The sequence below is a fragment of the Chlorocebus sabaeus genome, chromosome X, assembly GCF_047675955.1.
Source record: "Chlorocebus sabaeus isolate Y175 chromosome X, mChlSab1.0.hap1, whole genome shotgun sequence".
NCBI classification, from domain to species: Eukaryota; Metazoa; Chordata; class Mammalia; order Primates; family Cercopithecidae; genus Chlorocebus; species Chlorocebus sabaeus.
The window spans coordinates 137,906,820-137,922,509 of NC_132933.1; the positions used below are offsets into that span (position 1 = coordinate 137,906,820).

Sequence of the window (15,690 nt, forward strand, 5' to 3'; positions counted from 1 at the left end):
CCGACCAGCGAGAGCTGAAGCAGGGCGAGGCATTGCCTCACCTGGAAAGCGCAAGGGGGAAGGGAATCCCTTTTCCTAGCCAGGGGAACTGAGACACACAACACCTGGAAAATCGGGTAACTCCCACCCCAATACTGCGCTTTAAGCAGACAGGCACACCAGGAGATCATATCCCACACCTGGCCGGGAGTGTCCCACACCCACGGAGCCTCCCTCATTGCTAGCACAGCAGTCTGTGATCTACCGGCAAGGCAGCAGCGAGGCTGGGGGAGGGGCGCCCGCCATTGCTGAGGCTTAAGTAGGTAAACAAAGCTGCTGGGAAGCTCGAACTGGGTGGAGCTCACAGCAGCTCAAGGAAACCTGCCTGTCTCTGTAGACTCCACCTCTGGGGACAGGGCACAGTAAATAATAACAAACGCAGCAGCTCTGCAGACGCAAACGACTCTGTCTGACAGCTTTGAAGAGAGCAGTGGATCTCCCAACATGGAGGTTGAGATCTGAGAAGGGACAGACTCCCTGCTCAAGTGGGTCCCTGACCCCTGAGTAGCCTAACTGGGAGACATCCCCCACTAGGGGCAGTCTGACACCCCACACCTCACAGTGTGGAGTACACCCCTGAGAGGAAGATTCCAAAGCAAGAATCAGACAGGTACACTCGCTGTTCAGAAATATTCTATCTTCTGCAGCCTCTGCTGCTGATACCCAGGCAAACAGGGTCTGGAGTGGACCTCAAGCAATCTCCTACAGCTACAACCTACAGCTGAGGATCCTGACTGTTAGAAGGAAAGCTATCAAACAGGAAGGACACCTACACCAAAACCCCATCAGTACATCACCATCATCAAAGACCAGAGGCAGATAAAACCACAAAGATGGGGAAAAAGCAGGGCAGAAAAGCTGGAAATTCAAAAAATAAGAGCGCATCTCCCCCGGCAAAGGAGCGCAGCTCATCGCCAGCAACGGATCAAAGCTGGACGGAGAATGACTTCGACGAGATGAGAGAAGAAGGCTTCAGTCCATCAAACTTCTCAGAGCTAAAGGAGGAATTACATACCCAGTGCAAAGAAACTAAAAATCTTGAAAAAAAGTGGAAGAATTGATGGCTAGAGTAATTAATGCAGAGAAGCTCACAAACGAAATGAAAGAGACGAAAACCATGGCACGAGAAATACATGACAAATGCACAAGCTTCAGTAACCGTCTCGATCAACTGGAAGAAAGAATGTCAGCGATGGAGGATCAAATGAATGAAATGAAGCGAGAAGAGAAACCAAAAGAAAAAAGAAGAAAAAGAAATGAACAAAGCCTGCAAGAAGTATGGGATTATGTAAAAAGACCAAATCTACGTCTGATTGGGGTGCCTGAAAGTGACGGGGAAAATGGAACCAAGTTGGAAAACACTCTTCAGGATATCATCCAGGAGAACTTCCCCAACCTAGTAGGGCAGGCCAACATTCAAATCCAGGAAATACAGAGAACGCCACAAAGATACTCCTCGAGAAGAGCAACTCCAAGACACATAATTGCCAGATTCACCAAAGTTGAAATGAAGGAAAAAATCTTAAGGGCAGCCAGAGAGAAAGGTCGGGTTACCCACAAAGGGAAGCCCATCAGACTAACAGCAGATCTCTCGGCAGAAACTCTTCAAGCCAGAAGAGAGTGGGGGTCAATATTCAACATTCTTAAAGAAAAGAATTTTAAACCCAGAATTTTATATCCAGCCAAACTAAGTTTCATAAGTGAAGGAGAAATAAAATCCTTTACAGATAAGCAAATGCTTAGAGATTTTGTCACCACTAGGCCTGCCTTACAAGAGACCCTGAAGGAAGCACTAAACATGGAAAGGAACAACCGGTAACAGCCATTGCAAAAACATGCCAAAATGTAAAGACCATCAAGGCTAGGAAGAAACTGCATCAACTAACGAGCAAAATAACCAGTTAATATCATCATGGCAGGATCAAGTTCACACGTAACAATCTTAACCTTAAATGTAAATGGACTAAATGCTCCAATTAAAAGACACAGACTGGCAAACTGGATAAAGAGTCAAGACCCATCAGTCTGCTGTATTCAGGAGACCCATCTCACACGCAGAGACATACATAGGCTCAAAATAAAGGGATGGAGGAAGATTTACCAAGCAAATGGAGAACACAAAAAAGCGGGGGTTGCAATACTAGTCTCTGATAAAACAGACTTTAAACCATCAAAGATCAAAAGAGACAAAGAAGGCCATTACATAATGGTAAAGGGATCAATTCAACAGGAAGAGCTAACTATCCTAAATATATATGCACCCAATACAGGAGCACCCAGATTCATAAAGCAAGTCCTTAGAGACTTACAAAGAGACTTAGACTCCCATACAATAATAATGGGAGACTTCAACACTCCACTGTCAACATTAGACAGATCAACGAGACAGAAAGTTAACAAGGATATCCAGGAATTGAACTCATCTCTGCAGCAAGCAGACCTAATAGACATCTATAGAACTCTCCACCCCAAATCAACAGAATATACATTCTTCTCAGCACCACATCATACTTACTCCAAAATTGACCACGTAATCGGAAGTAAAGCACTCCTCAGCAAATGTACAAGAACAGAAATTATAACAAACTGTCTCTCAGACCACAGTGCAATCAAATTAGAACTCAGGACTAAGAAACTCAATCAAAACCGCTCAACTACATGGAAACTGAACAACCTGCTCCTGAATGACTACTGGGTACATAACGAAATGAAGGCAGAAATAAAGATGTTCTTTGAAACCAATGAGAACAAAGATACAACATACCAGAATCTCTGGGACACATTTAAAGCAGTGTGTAGAGGGAAATTTATAGCACTAAATGCCCACAAGAGAAAGCAGGAAAGATCTAAAATTGACACTCTAACATCGCAATTAAAAGAACTAGAGAAGCAAGAGCAAACACATTCGAAAGCTAGCAGAAGGCAAGAAATAACTAAGATCAGAGCAGAACTGAAGGAGATAGAGACACAAAAAACCCTCCAAAAAATCAATGAATCCAGGAGTTGGTTTTTTGAAAAGATCAACAAAATTGACAGACCACTAGCAAGACTAATAAAGAAGAAAAGAGAGAAGAATCAAATCGACGCAATTAAAAATGATAAAGGGGATATCACCACCGACCCCACAGAAATACAAACTACCATCAGAGAATACTATAAACACCTCTACGCAAATAAACTGGAAAATCTAGAAGAAATGGATAATTTCCTGGACACTTACACTCTTCCAAGACTAAACCAGGAAGAAGTTGAATCCCTGAATAGACCAATAGTAGGCTCTGAAATTGAGGCAATAATTAATAGCCTACCAACCAAAAAAAGTCCAGGACCAGATGGATTCACAGCTGAATTCTACCAGAGGTACAAGGAGGAGCTGGTACCATTCCTTCTGAAACTATTCCAATCAATAGAAAAAGAGGGAATCCTCCCTAACTCATTTTATGAGGCCAACATCATCCTGATACCAAAGCCTGGCAGAGACACAACAAAAAAAGAGAATTTTAGACCAATATCCCTGATGAACATCGATGCAAAAATCCTCAATAAAATACTGGCAAACCGGATTCAGCAGCACATCAAAAAGCTTATCCACCATGATCAAGTGGGCTTCATCCCTGGGATGCAAGGCTGGTTCAACATTCGCAAATCAATAAACATAATCCAGCATATAAACAGAACCAAAGACAAGAACCACATCATTATCTCAATAGATGCAGAAAAGGCTTTTGACAAAATTCAACAGCCCTTCATGCTAAAAACGCTCAATAAATTCGGTATTGATGGAACGTACCTCAAAATCATAAGAGCTATTTATGACAAACCCACAGCCAATATCATACTGAATGGGCAAAAACTGGAAAAATTCCCTTTGAAAACTGGCACAAGACAGGGATGCCCTCTCTCACCACTCCTATTCAACATAGTGTTGGAAGTTCTGGCTAGGGCAATCAGGCAAGAGAAAGAAATCAAGGGGATTCAGTTAGGAAAAGAAGAAGTCAAATTGTCCCTGTTTGCAGACGACATGATTGTATATTTAGAAAACCCCATTATCTCAGCCCAAAATCTCCTTAAGCTGATCAGCAACTTCAGCAAAGTCTCAGGATACAAAATTAATGTGCAAAAATCACAAGCATTCTTATACACCAGTGACAGTCAAACAGAGAGCCAAATCAGGAATGAACTTCCATTCACAATTGCTTCAAAGAGAATAAAATACCTAGGAATCCAACTTACAAGGGATGTAAAGGACCTCTTCAAGGAGAACTACAAACCACTGCTCAGTGAAATCAAAGAGGACACAAACAAATGGAAGAACATACCATGCTCATGGATAGGAAGAATCAATATCGTGAAAATGGCCATACTGCCCAAGGTAATTTATAGATTCAATGCCATCCCCATCAAGCTACCAATGAGCTTCTTCACAGAATTGGAAAAAACTGCTTTAAAGTTCATATGGAACCAAAAAAGAGCCCGCATCTCCAAGACAATCCTAAGTCAAAAGAACAAAGCTGGAGGCATCACGCTACCTGACTTCAAACTATACTACAAGGCTACAGTAACCAAAACAGCATGGTACTGGTACCAAAACAGAGATATAGACCAATGGAACAGAACAGAGTCCTCAGAAATAATACCACACATCTACAGCCATCTGATCTTTGACAAACCTGAGAGAAACAAGAAATGGGGAAAGGATTCCCTATTTAATAAATGGTGCTGGGAAAACTGGCTAGCCATAAGTAGAAAGCTAAAACTGGATCCTTTCCTTACTCCTTATACGAAAATTAATTCAAGATGGATTAGAGACTTAAATGTTAGACCTAATACCATAAAAATCCTAGAGGAAAACCTAGGTAGTACCATTCAGGACATAGGCATGGGCAAAGACTTCATGTCTAAAACACCAAAAGCAACGGCAGCAAAAGCCAAAATTGACAAATGGGATCTCATCAAACTAAAGAGCTTCTGCACAGCAAAAGAAACTACCATCAGAGTGAGCAGGCAACCTACAGAATGGGAGAAAATTTTTGCAATCTACTCATCTGACAAAGGGCTAATATCCAGAACCTACAAAGAACTCAAACAAATTTACAAGAAAAAAACAAACAACCCCATCCAAAAGTGGGCAAAGGATATGAACAGACATTTCTCAAAAGAAGACATTCATACAGCCAACAGACACATGAAAAAATGCTCATCATCACTGGCCATCAGAGAAATGCAAATCAAAACCACAATGAGATACCATCTCACACCAGTTAGAATGGCGATCATTAAAAAGTCAGGAAACAACAGGTGCTGGAGAGGATGTGGAGAAATAGGAACACTTTTACACTGTTGGTGGGATTGTAAACTAGTTCAACCATTATGGAAAACAGTATGGCGATTCCTCAAGGATCTAGAACTAGATGTACCATATGACCCAGCCATCCCATTACTGGGTATATACCCAAAGGATTATAAATTCTGCTGCTATAAGGACACATGCACACGTATGTTTATTGCAGCACTATTCACAATAGCAAAGACTTGGAATCAACCCAAATGTCCATCAGTGACAGATTGGATTAAGAAAATGTGGCACATATACACCATGGAATACTATGCAGCCATAAAAAAGGATGAGTTTGTGTCCTTTGTAGGGACATGGATGCAGCTGGAAACCATCGTTCTTAGCAAACTATCACAAGAACAGAAAACCAAACACCGCATGTTCTCACTCGTAGGTGGGAACTGAACAATGAGATCACTTGGACTCGGGAAGGGGAACATCACACACCGGGGCCTATCATGGGGAGGGGGGAGGGGGGAGGGATTGCATTGGGAGTTATACCTGATGTAAATGACGAGTTGATGGGTGCAGCACACCAACATGGCACAAGTATACATATGTAGCAAACCTGCATGTTGTGCACATGTACCCTACAACTTGAAGTTTAATAATAATAAATAAATTAAAAAAAAAAAAAAGAAATGTTTTTCTATTTGTTTATGTCATCTCTAATTTCTTTGAGCAGTGGTTTGTAGTTCTCCTTGTAGAGATCTTTCATCTTCCTTATTAGCTGTATTCCTAGGTATTTTATTTTTTTGTGGCAATTGTGAATGGGAGTTTGTTTGTGATTTAAAGCCTGGAACTTCTATTACCATTTTGCCACCATGGAGAAAGTCTGTCTGGGAAGAATGCTGACTCTTGAAGGGAAGGCCTGAGAGAATGACCAAAAAATGAAGCCAGAGCCCTGCTCAAACTACACCTAAAGCATAACATTCAGTCAGGTGAGCTCTCTGTCTCCACCACACATCCAGCAGATAATTTTTCCTTTAATTTCAAAGAGGAAATAGAAAATATTGAATGAGGCTGGGCATGGTGGCTCATGCTTGTAGTCCCAGCACTTTGGGAGACCAAGGTGGTTGGATCTCTTGAGGTCAGGGGTTGGAGACCAGCCTGGCCAACATGGCAAAACCCCGTCTCTACTACAAATACAAAAATTAGCCAGGTGTGGTGGCACATGCCTGTAATCCCAGCTACTCGGGAGGCTGAGGTGGTAGAACTGCTTGAACCCAGGAGGCAGAGGTTGCAGTGAGCTGACATACCGCCACTGCACTTCAGCCTGGGCAACAGAGCAAGACTCTGTCTCAAAAAAAAAAAAAAAAAAAAAAGAGAGAGAGAGAGATAAAGAAATTATTGGACAGGAAATTAATTGACTGCCCATCACAAAATTTATAAACCAAATTTACAATGGTAAAATGTCCCTTCCTCTCTAAGCTTCAAGTCTCCCCCATGATCTGGATTCCAGATTTCTCTTCATTTAGCATTCAAGCTTACTTATGACCTGCCCAATTAAAAATTTCTCACTCTATCCAATTTTTGCATCAAACTGTTGCCGTGTTTTTCTTCTCTCTCTTCTTATCCAAATTTTTCAAAACAATGCTCAATACTTAACATTTCCACCTCTTCACTTTTATCTCACACTTTGCTTTGTGGTTCAACATATTCCACATGTTCAAAATTGCTTTTACCTAGGTCATTGGTGACCTTCATGTTGCTAAGTCCAATGAACTTCTCAGACTCCTGACATTTCCCCACCTATCTTGGACACTATTGTCCTCTCTCTTTCTTTGATTTATGTACACTATGCCCTCCTGGACACTCTTTTTGTTTTTTTATTTTTCTGGGTACATAGGTGTAGATACTTATGGGGTACATGAGATATTTTGATAAAGGCATACAGTGTGTAATAATTATATCAGGGTAAAAGGGGTATCTATCACCTCAAGCATTTATCTCTTGTGTTACAAACAATCCAATATACTCTTTTAGTTATGTTTAAATGTATGATTAAATTATTATTGGCTATAGTCACTCTGTTGTGCTACCAAATACTAGATCTTATTCATTCTTTCTAACTATTTTTTTGTACACATTAACCATCCCCACCTTCCCCACCCACCCACCCAGTACCCTTCCCAGCCTCTGGTAACCATAATCTTATGCTCTATCTCCGTGAGTTCAATGCTTTTAAATTTTCAGCTCCCTTCAATAAGTGAGAACATGCAAAGTTTGTCTTTCTGTGCCTGGCTTATTTCGCTTAACATAATGATTTCCAGTTCCATCCATGTTGTTGTCAATAACAGGATATCACTTATTTATTTATTTATTTATTTATTTAGAGACGGAGTCTTGCTCTGTCACCAGGCTGGAGTGCAGTGGCACAATCTCAGATCACTGCAACCTCCACCTCCCGGGTTCAAGCAATTCCCCTGCCTCAACCTACCAAGTAGCTACAGGCGTGCGCCACCACGCCCAGCTAATTTTTTGCATTTTAGTAGGGATGGGGTTTCAGCATGTTGGCCAGGATGGTCTCAATCTCTTGACCTCATGATCCACCCACCTTGGCCTCCCAAAGTGCTAGGATTACAGGTGTGAGCCACTGCGCCTGGCCCTCACTCTTTTTTTTATAGGTGAATAGCACTCCATTGTGTATAGGTACATTTTCTTTATCCATTTGTCTGTTGATGAACACTTAGGTTGCTTCCAAATCTTGGCTACTGTAAATAGTGCTGCAATAAACATGTGAGTGCAAACATCTCTTTGATATACTGATTTCCTTTCTTTTGTATATATACCCAGTAGTAGGATTGCTAGATCATATTTTTATGATCTAGCTCTATTTTTAGTTTTTTTTTTAGGAACTTCCAAACTGTTCTCCACAGTGGTTGTATTAATTTAAATTCCCACCAACAGTATATGAGGGTTCCCTTTTCTTCACATCCTCGCCAGCATTTGTTATTGCTTGTCTTTTAGATAAAAGCCATTTTAACTGGGATGAGATGGTATCTCATTGTAGTTTTGATTTGCATTTCTCTGATGATCATTGATGTTGACCACCTTTTCATACACCTGTTTGCCATTTGTATGTCTTCTTTTGAGAAATGTCTATTCAGATATTTGGCCCATGTTGAAATCAGATTATCAGATTTTTTTTCCTGTAGAGTTGTTTGAGCCCTTTATATATTCTGACTATTAATCTCTTGTCAGTTTGCAAATATTTTATCCCATTCTGTGAGTTTTCTCTGCACTTTGTTGACTGTTTCCTTTTCTGTGCAGAAGTTTTTTTAACTTGATGTGATCCCATTTGTCCATTTTTGCTTTAGTTACCTGTGCTTGTGGGATATTACTCAAGAAATCTCTGCCCAGACCAATATCCTGGAGAGTTTCCCCAATGTTTTATTTAGTAGTTGCATAGCTTGAGGTCTTAGATTTAAATCTTTAATCCATTTTGATTTGATTTTGGTATATGGTAAGAAATAGGGGTCTAGTTTCTTTCTTCTGCATATGGATATCCAGTTTTCCCAGCACCATTTATTGAAGAGACTGTCCTTTCCCCAATATATGTTCGTGGCACCTTTGTCAAAATGAATTCACTGTAGACATATAGATTTGTTTCTAGGTTCTCTATTCTCTTTCATTGGTCTATGTGTCTATTTTTATGCCAGTATCATGCTGTTTTGATTACTATAGCTCTGCAGTATAACTTGAAGTCAGCTAATGTGATTTCTCAAGCTTTGTTCTTTTTGCTCAAGATAGCTTTGGCTATTCTGGGTCTTTTATGGTTCTGTATAATTTTAGGATTTTTTTTCTATTTCTTCAAAGAATGTCATTGGTATTTTGATAGGGATTGCATTGAATCCATAGATTGCTTTGGGTAGTATGGACATGTTAACAATGTTGGTGCTTCCAATCCATAGACATGGAATGTATTTCCATTTCTTGTGTTTTCTTCAATTTCTTTCATCAATCATTTCTAGTTTTCATTATAGAGATCTTAAACTTCTTTGGTTAATTTAATTCATAGATATTTAATTTTATTTGTAGCTATTTTAAATGGGATTAGTTTTTTATTTCTTTTTCAGATTGTTCGCTGTTAACATAGAAATGCTACTGATTTTTGTATAGTGATTTTTGTATCCTGCAACTTTACTGAATTTGTTTATCAGTTCTAATAGCTTTTTGGTGTAGCCTTCAGGTTTTTCCAAATACAAGATATCATCAGAAAACAAGGATAATTTGACTTCTTCCTTTCCAATGTGGATGCCCTTTCTTTCTTTTTCTTTTGTCTGATGGTTCTAGCTAGGACTTCCAGTATCATGTTGAATAACTGGTGAAAATGGGCATCCTTGTCATGTTCCATGTCTTAGAGGAAAGGCTTTCAGTTTTTCCCTATTCAGTATGATACTAGCTGTGGGTCTGTCATATATGGCTTTTATTATGTTGATGTATGTTCCTTCTATGCCCAGATTTTTAAGAGATTTTATCATGAAACAATGTTGAATTTTATCAAATGCTTTTTCAGCATCAATTGAAATGATCATATATTTTTTGTCTTTTATTCTTTTGATATGATGTATCACGTTGACTGATTTGCAAACGTGGAACCATCCTTGCATCCCTGGGATAAATCCTACTTAGTCATGATGAATGATCTTTTCAACATGTTGTTGAATTTGGTTTGCTAGTATTTTGTTGAGGATTTTTGCATCCATGTTCATCAGGCATATTGGTTTGTAGTTTTCTTTTTTGAATATGTCTTTGGTTTTGGTATCGGGGTAATACTGGCTTCATAGAACACTTTTGGAAGTATTCTCCCCTCTTCTATTTTTTTGAATAGTGTGAGTTGGATTGGTGTTAGTTCTTTTAATGTTTGGTAAAATTCAGCAGTGAAGCCACAGGGGGCATTTCTTTGCTGGGATACTCTAGTATGGCTTCAGTTGCATTATTTGTTATTGGTCTGTTCAGGTTTTGTATTTCTTCATAGTTCAATCTCAGTAGGTTGTATGTGTCTGGGAATTTATCCATTTAGCCTACATTTTCCAATTTATTGGCATATACTTCTTCGTAGTGGCCTCTAATGATCACTTGAATGTCTGCTGTATTGGTTGTAATGTCTCCTCTTTCATCTCTGATTTTATTTATCTGGGTCTTTTCTCTTTTTTCTTTGGCTAAAGGTTTGTCAAATTTGTTTATCTTTAAAAAAAAACTTTTAATTGATCTTTTGTAGTGTTTTGTTTCAATTTTATTTATTTCTGCTCTGATCTTTATTATTTCTTTTCTTCTACTAACTTTGGATTTCATTTGCTCTCGCTTTTCTAGTTCTTAAAGATGCATTATTATGTTGTTTATTTGAAGTTTTTTTAACTTTTTTATATAGGAATTAATAGCTATAAACTTCCCTTTTAGTACTGCTTTCACTGTATTGCATAGATTTTGGCATGTAGTGTTTCCATTATCACTTAGTAGATTTCCTCTACGACCTTCTCAAGTGCTAAAGGCAGACAACCTAAGAGTCAAAATTTGACGACTCTGCCACTCTCCATCATGTCTTGTCATAAAGTAAGAGAATGAAAGAATAATTTCATAGGAGGTTGTGAACTGAAAGAGGAACTTCAGAATCCAAAATTTTAGAGGTAGAAAAGTTTCAGGCAGTGGTATGTTTTTAAAAGTGACAAGTATCATAGAAGGCTTAAATAGATGGAGAAGTGTGGGTCACTGGATTGAAACAGAACAACTATGAGATTGACATCTTGGAAGTTTCTCCATCTTTCTAGAAAAAAATTACCCTTAACTCTACATATATTTTAATCAAAGAACAGACATCAGTTTTTCCTAATTAACATTGTTTTGGTGCAAAATGTTTCACTAGGAATTTGTGGGCATGTATTTCTAAATGATTTCCAACAACATACAAACAAACCATAAGATGGAATAGTGACACCCTTTACTATTTAGCATTAAATTGCACACCTCCTTTTTCCAATTAGGAGAAAGCGATTTCTTTCTCCTAACCCTGCCCTTTGAAAGTAGAACTAATTTAAAGTTCTGGTCTCTTAGCAACCATAGCTGATTCACATACTTAGTGCAAATAGTAGATGTGCCTTTCTGAAAAGATATGAAGTTACTATCTAAGTTTCCTAGAGCATGCTTTTAAAAGGTACTTAAACTGCATATGGCAAGGTATTTTAACAGAGATAAGAATACTTTCATCTCAGCCGTCATACTTTATTCATAGTCTTTATGACAATTAAATCTATTCCAAGTTTCTTGGTTGCCCATTCTTACCTAGCTGCAGTGGTAAAACACACATTTGCTTGCTTTAATTCAGGTATTTGCATTCTAACTTAGTCTTCTTTGCCACTCACAATAAAATTTTAGCAAATTGTGATTCATTATAATACTGTATTCTTCTAGCCACTATCCTGTTTGATGTAGAAGTACATTTTGACTAAAGACCTACTGCCTTGTTAAAGAGTCAACTTCTAAACTTCTTAACTCAAGAGCTGCAACCTTTGCTAAAAAATCTCTTGTCATATCCAAAGTTAACAATTATAGTAGTAGAGGAAGCTGTCAAAAATGGCACAGCAAGCTGTTTGCAGAAAATTTAGTTTTAGACAAGTGTTTTTGTTGTTACTGTTTTTCTTCCTTTTTCCAGGCCAGAAATACAAATTCACATAATTGCTTTCAATACACATCAGTGAGAGGAAGGTCAAAAGTTCTCAAGTTTGATTTTTGTGTTTACCCCGTAGGCTCCAACACTTAGTCAGGGGCTTTCAAAGTGATTGAATTTGATTTCTTTTATTTTTCTCCAAATAGCAAATGCTTGGTCGGTAGTTTAAGGAAATTAATAGAAATATCTTACAGATGATGTGGAAAAAAGTACAAAGAACTGGAGAGAAAAGTCAAGTAATTTTCAAACAAGCTTGAGGATAGAGCTCAAAACTGAGAAGAAAATTCATTAGTGAATAAAGTCCCTCCCAGATGTTAAAGGCTTCTGGGACCATTTGTTGTATTTTGGCCCTATTCAGTCACCTACTTTTCTGTTCCTTTCATCTTTAACTAGAGCATTTTTCCAATCATACTCCTTGTTGATAACTCTAACTAAACAAAAGAAGTAAAACTCCCTTAGTCTGCCTTTGTTCTCTTTTGGCTCAGCTGGTTTGAAATAAGCTATCTCTAACAGAAGCCCAGGTACACTAGGTACCTGCTATGCTTTTGATGTTTGGACCCTTCAAATCTCAGGTTGAAATTTGATCCCTAATATTGAAGTTGGGGCCTAATGGGAGGTTTTGGATCATCGGAGCAGATTCCTCAATTACAGATTAATGTCCTCCCTCAGGGTTGAGTGAGTTGTCACTCTATTCCCTTCCACAAGAGCTGATTGTTAAAAAGAGCCTGGCACCTTCCTCCTCTCTCTCTTGCTTCCTTTCTTGCCATGTGTTCTCTGCACATAACAGCTCTCCTTCACCTTCTACCATGAGTGGAAACATCTTGAGGCCCTTGCCAGATGCAGATGCCCAATCTTGAACTTTCCAACCAGCAGAACCGTGAGCTAAGTGAACCTCTTTTCTTTATAAATTACCTAGTCTCAGGTATTCCTTTATAGCAACACAAAATGAACTAAGACAGCACCCATTAAATAATTATGGCATGAATAAACTAATCTTTCTGAAATATCAGTGAGGTAAGTTTCTATAATGTATCATCTTGTGATAGAACATACAAAATAGTCATAAAACATAAACATGTAGTTTAACAAATTTATTAAAAAACACCAATGTGTCTTCCTCCATGCAAAAACAATAGAATGGCATCTTCCCCATAGAAGCCCTCCACCTGTCTCCTTCTGATCATAATACCAGCCTACCCCCTACCGACGACCACTATGTTGATTTTCATGCTGCTAATAATTGTTTAATGTGGCCTATTTTAAAAATATGTGTCAATGGGATCATACAGTATTAGCCTAGCTTCTTTAGCTCAGTCTTTTGTGTTTCAGAGATATCCATCCATGTAGTTTATTCATTGCTTGCTGTATAGTATACCATGATATAAACCTACCTCTGTTTATCATTTCGACTACTGAGTTGTTTCTGTTGGGCTTCTATTAACTATGTTATTATGAACATTCTAACACATGTTTTCTGGTGCATGTAAGCATGCATTTATGTGAGATACAAACACCTATAAATGGAATTGCTAGGTCATAGACTATATACATTTTCAGACGTACTATCAGATATTATTCAAAAGTGATTTTACAATGCATATTCCCATCAACAGTGCATGAGAGTTCTCATTGCTCCACATCCTTGTTAATAATTGGCAATGCCACTTTTCTGCCCACTTCCTCATTCCCTCTCCCGAGTGCCACTCTGGCTGCAGTGTACTTGATTTGAGCTCCAGGCTCCTGCTAAGCTAGCACAGTCTCCCTTCAGCCACCATTATAATTATCTACTGGGACCTCACCAGCCACAATGAGATGTTCTCTGACATTTACAAAATATGAAAGATCACGGACCAGCTGTGCTTGGAGGTAGAGGGAAAAATAGTTGATAAGACAGAGGGTAACATTGATGACTCACTCACTGGTGGAAATGCCTCCACTGAAGGCCTCAAGGGTGAAGGTACCAAAAGCACAGTCATCACTGGTGTTGATATTGTCATGAACCTGTCATGAACCATCACTTGGAGGAAACCAGCTTCACTAAAGAAGCCTACAAGAGGTACATCAAATATTACATGAAATCAATTAAAGGCAGACTTGAAGAACAGAAACCAGAAAGAGTATAAGCTTTTATGACAGGGCCTACAGAACAAATGAAGCAGATCTTTGCTAATTTCAAAAACTACCAATTCTTCATTGGTGAAAACATGAATCCTAATGGTATGGTGGCTCTAGTGGACTATCATGAGAATAGTATGATCCATATATGGTTTTCTTTAAGAATGGTTTAGAATGGAAAAGTGTTACAAATTTGGCAGTTACTGTGGATCGATTACCTGTCATCATAACTGGCTGCTGCATGTCATCCACACAACACTAGGACTGATATCATCTTGAACATCTCATTTATTGTGACTGTGATTTATTTGGAGTAGAGTCACTGTTTTTAAGAAAAAAAAAATATATTGACTATCTAAAAATAAAATGCATTTAAACTCATTTGAGAGAATGCCTCCTAGGTTAATACGTATTTAAACTAACTCTATTCTGTAATGTTCCTGGAGAAGATAGAGCCTGGTTGTAGGTCACTACTAGGAAGTATAAGACTGTTATCAGTAACTTGTACAGTGGAAACTACTTTTGGGACTAGAATCTAAAAGAAAATAATTAAAAGTTTTAATTTTGAACTGCAGTAAAGGAAAAGACCATGCTAATATCAATGCCAACATTTAAAGTGGAGCCTTATACATTTCCTCACCTACAACAGAGTAGTTAACTCTGGAAGAGATTACCAAGAGAATAAAAAGAAACTAACTCAGTCAGAAAGAAATACTTGACAATGCTATATATTTTTAAAATTTTCACCATACTCATACATGTATATTATCAGATGTTTTATTTTTGCCACTCTGATAAGTATGTAGTGCCAATACATTGTGGTTTTAATTTGCATTTACCTAATTACCAGTGAAGTTGAGCATTTTTCCATATGCTACTATTTCCCCTATTGGGATGTGCCTGTTCAGGTGGTTTTCCCATTTTTCCTTTGCATTGTCTGTCTTTTCCTTATTAATTTGAAAAATGTTTTTATATATTCAATAGGAAGGTTGATCTTAATTATCTAGTTCACCCTCCTGAGAAACTGGAAGCACTTAAATGTACATTTTATCTGTGCGTACTTTATGGTCTCAGTTTCCTTGGTGGCTCGTAGTGACTGGCTACCTGGAAAATTGAAAAAACATTAAACTAATTCACTAAAATCTATTCAATTTTAATATATCTGTTATTTTAATTTCTATACAGCTCTATTGTCAACATTTTCCCTTCTTTTTTCATTTCATGTAATAAGTTTACTTAGCAACTATTTTATGACTAGTAAATTTCTGTCAATTAATCCATCTTATTTTTCACAACTACAAAGGAAAGTCAAATTATACTTTTCTACAGAACTAAGTTTACAATATGTGAAATATTGAATCAAAAGAGATAATGATTAGCATAGTAGAATGATAGAATGATTATTACATAAATACTCTAAAGTGATTAGCACATAAAAAACTCAATAATATCTCTTATTAGACTCCATTTAAAAAGCATTATTTATTGACCATTTGTGGTTTGAAAGAAAAACAGCATTATTATTAACTTCCTG

The 15,690-nt window shown here is 38.0% G+C and overlaps 1 pseudogene; it reads left to right on the forward strand.

The window, feature by feature from the left end:
• Positions 1 to 14,418, forward strand: part of LOC103232889 (translationally-controlled tumor protein-like) — a 115,815-nt pseudogene extending 101,397 nt beyond the window's left edge.
• Positions 14,419 to 15,690: the final 1,272 nt, after the last annotated feature.